The 3,845-nt window shown below is 42.6% G+C and overlaps 1 long non-coding RNA gene across 2 annotated transcripts; it reads left to right on the top strand.

Moving 5' to 3' along the window:
- Nucleotides 1-2,605: 2,605 nt before the first annotated feature.
- LOC119336907 lies at nucleotides 2,606-3,342 on the top strand. 2 transcript variants are annotated; one of them, XR_005162906.1, is made up of 3 exons: nucleotides 2,606-2,719; nucleotides 3,103-3,201; nucleotides 3,284-3,342. It is a non-coding gene; the product is annotated as an uncharacterized LOC119336907 (long non-coding RNA). The 2 variants fall into 2 exon arrangements; XR_005162905.1 differs by having other exon boundaries at nucleotides 2,624-2,719; nucleotides 3,044-3,201.
- Nucleotides 3,343-3,845: the final 503 nt, after the last annotated feature.

Genomic DNA, 3,845 nt, shown 5'->3' with positions numbered 1-3,845 from the left:
TGAGGTGGCGTGGTGGCGCAGGGGCGCCGGCGTTCGGTGGCGACAAGCGGTGGAGGGCGAGGGGATCGGGATCCCGATCCAGATCCAGAACGACGAGGGAGAGTGGGGGCGCGTGGGGCAACGGGAGGGAGTGGGTGTCGGTGGGGCTAGGGTTTTGGGAGTGGGGGGATATGGAGAGTGAGGGGTGTCCGGTTGGGCCGGTCTGGTGGGTCGTGGCCCAATTGGGCCGGTGGCCTGCTGGGCCGGAGCCCGGGGGGGTGAGTGCTTTCTCTTTTATTTATTTTTGTTTTATTTTATATTTTTGTTTTACTGTTTTTATTTTAGTTTCCTTTTGAATTTGGTTTTATAAACTACACCACTGGTTCCTAATTTAGTTTTAATAAGTATGCCACTGCCCCATAAGTTTTTGGCAATAAAACAAATAATTTAATATTTTATCAAATTGAAAAGGGTAGTTAGTTAAATGTTTTGCTGCTGTTTTAAATATTTTAGTGCACTTAAACCTTTTATAAAATTGTGGTTTCTCCACAATAATTACCTATGCATTATTTGGCAACACCCCAACATTTTAGTTTTAATATTTGAAAATATTTTATTGTTTGCTTGATTTTGAATTTAAATCCGAACAGGTTTCGAACTAACGCGAGATTAGCCACAATAATCGAGGTGACGTGGCATCATTAGCGAAGGGTTACTGTAGCTTAATTATCCGGGCGTCACAATGACATAATGTAGAGGGATAGATCCAATCAATGTGGTAAAAACTACATCTTTTTTTCGTTAATGGGAACAATATAAATACGTGCCCTGCTACCCCTTCTATCACTGGGTGAGGACACCGGAAGATTGAACCTAAAACAAAGCACCTCTTCCATTGCAAGATAGATCAATCTAGTTGGCCAAACCAAAACAATAGATCGGAGAGAAATACAAAGCTATATTAATATTGCATAAAAGAGTTTGGAGAAGACTCAAATAATATTCATAGATAATCTGATCATAAATCCACAATTCATGGATCTCAACAAACGCACCACAAAAGAAGATTACATCGAATAGAACTTTAAGAACATCGAGGAGAACATTGTATTGAAGATCAAAGAGAGAGAATAAGTCATCTAGCTACTAGCTATGGACCTATAGGTCTGTAGTAAACTACTCATACATCATTGGAAGGGCAGCAAGGTTGGTGTAGAGGCCCTCCGTGATCGAATCCCACTCCGGCAGAGTACCGGAAAAGGCACAAAGATGGGATCTCACGAGAACAGAAGTTTGTGGCGACAGAAAAGTACTTTTGGTGTGCCCTCTGGTATACGGGGAATATTCGGGTATTTATGGAGCTGAGATTAGGGTTAGGGGGTCCTGAGTGCCCCACAAGCTTGGGGCGCCCTATGAGCTTGTGGCCCTCTCGTGGATCCTCTCGCCTCCTCGTGAAGCTTCGTGTGTGTCTTCTTGTCCAAGAAAAATCGTCAGAAAGCTTCGTTCCATTTGGTATTGATTTTCTGTAAAAGACAAAAACAAGGAAAAAAACTGAACTCGCACTGGGCACTAGGTTAATAGGATCTCGCTGCCACAACCACCACAACCACCACGCGTCGCCGGGGAACCCCACACATCCACCACCGCTGGGATCTTGTCGTCGCGAGCCCTGCACTCCCGCACTGGTGATGTGGCGCCGCCAGACCTGGATCAGGCCGTCGTGCCTCGTCCAGCCGCTACACTAGCTCGACACCTGGATTCAACCGCTACCCCACCCCTACACCCGGATCCAGGTCCCCGACTATCGATTGCCGCCGATGCACCGGGCCCTCCCCCCTCCATGCTTCTTATCCCGGTGCCTGGGAGGAAACCCCCACTACTGATCCCCTTGGCAAGCCAGTTAGCACTCCCTCCCTCTCCCTACGACCATCCAGCTCCACCCCATCTGAACTTCCTCCGACAGCACTCCCCTGCAGTGGGATTTCCCACTGTCGTGCATCGACGAGTAGGCAAGGTGCTTCTCCTTCTCGCCTAGGTCAGTGCCTTCCCCTGCTGAAGCTAACAGTAGAATTTTTCTGAAAACACTGAATTTCTACTTTACCTTAAAGATGAATTAGGTGATGAAAAATGTTGCTCCTACTATGTATTGTTGTTTTCCTCATATACTTACAGCAGTTTAGTAATAGAGAAATCAATAGTTCAAATATACTTTGTACCTGAAAGATAGTTCAGAAATTTTTATGTGACACTTTAGTAAAAAAACAAAAAGAAGTAGTAGTTCATGAACAAAATAGTGCAACACGTGTGCTAGAGCATTTAACTAAATGTTTACTTATTCGTGGCAAAAAGGAGTTCAACTTCTATTGATAGAATCTCTTCTTTTTTAGGAATGAAATGGTTAATAAAGAAATTTTGAGTACATTCCAGTTCTATTAGTTTAGATGTGTGCAAAACATTACATGTAGTTCTTTGGGTTTCCTACTTTCATTTTGGTAAATCTATTGATGAAAAAAATGTACCTATACAGAATTGATGGTTCAGTTCAAGAAAAATGGATGTTTGCGAATTTTGTGGTTTAAAGTTTTCTTTGTGTTTTGTTACAGCAGTTTGGAGTGTATTTATATAGAAGAAGAAGAAAATGGCACCTGCACCGGAGCAGCAGGATGGCTCCAGCCACCAAACGCCTTCCTCTGCCATCTCTAAGTGATTTTCTATGTCTGAAGTTCAGCTATACCCGCAGGTGCAAAAAATTGGTGTTTTGGTCCATTTGTTTTTAGTTTGACAAGTCGGTTTTCTTCCAAGTTTATCTCCAAAATCCATCGACGTCGTGGAGTTTTAATCCTTCAGTTTCTGTGAGAAGAAGAACGATAGCGGCATATTTCTCTGAACTTCCCATTTGGCCACAACTAGACCCCAACAAAAGTGCACGTACAGGGTGCTGTTACAACCAAAACATGATGTAAAATGCAGAGACGAAAAAAGTGAATATATTCAGTAGTTTTTTTGTTTTCTTTCATATTTTCTCTGACTATACATGCTATTCTATCATTTGTATTCAAAATAGATCCTTGTTGATGAGCTCATACATTTCTAAATAGTATGCGTTCATATTGTGTCGCCCAGAAAGTTCAACACCGTCGTCTCGGGCCGTTCAATGATGCGGCTCCAGGAAGTTCGCTGCCGCATCACCTAGATCACAGTGACATTGAACTGAGAAGTCAGGTGTGTCTCCTTTCAGCCCTCTCCACTTTGCTGCATGAAATGGATCCTCAGTCCTTCCTTTGTATTTGTATTAGAATTGCAGTGCAGACGCAAATTGAGCTACCCTTTCTCTCTTTGATGCAAGTTTGCAAAGCCATGTTCAGCTATTGGCCCCAGCAGCCTGGAGGTGCTCGTCACTGTACTCCATCCATCCTATGCTGCCAGATGAGTTGGCCGCCCAGACTAGTCCATCACGCCGGCAGCCACCGCCCCACAAGCTAGGAGAAGTTGATGTATTTTTTCTCACGAGGGAAGTAATCTAAGTTGACACAAAAAGTTTGTTTTGTAATTCATGGAAGTTTGATGCTTATGCTTGTGAGACTGAATCTGTTTTCATTTCATGAAAGCCAAAAAGAAAATTGTGGATGTGTTGTGCTTGTGTGTGCGCGTGCATGTATTACACTAAAATTTTAAAAATTATTTTTTGTCATGTTTGTTTTCCATATTGGATTTAGAGTGTCAGTTTTTGTGTTCATGTAATAAAAAATTAGGAAGTTCAATTTTAAGGAAGCAACAAGTTCAACCAATACGGAAACACTAAAAAATACATTGAATAGAAACTTTTTTAGTGGGGTTCAAATTGGAAAGACATGAAAAAAATATGT

Source organism: Triticum dicoccoides, chromosome 7B (assembly GCF_002162155.2).
Source record: "Triticum dicoccoides isolate Atlit2015 ecotype Zavitan chromosome 7B, WEW_v2.0, whole genome shotgun sequence".
NCBI classification, from domain to species: Eukaryota; Viridiplantae; Streptophyta; class Magnoliopsida; order Poales; family Poaceae; genus Triticum; species Triticum dicoccoides.
This window is presented reverse-complemented; position numbering and strand designations above follow the sequence as displayed.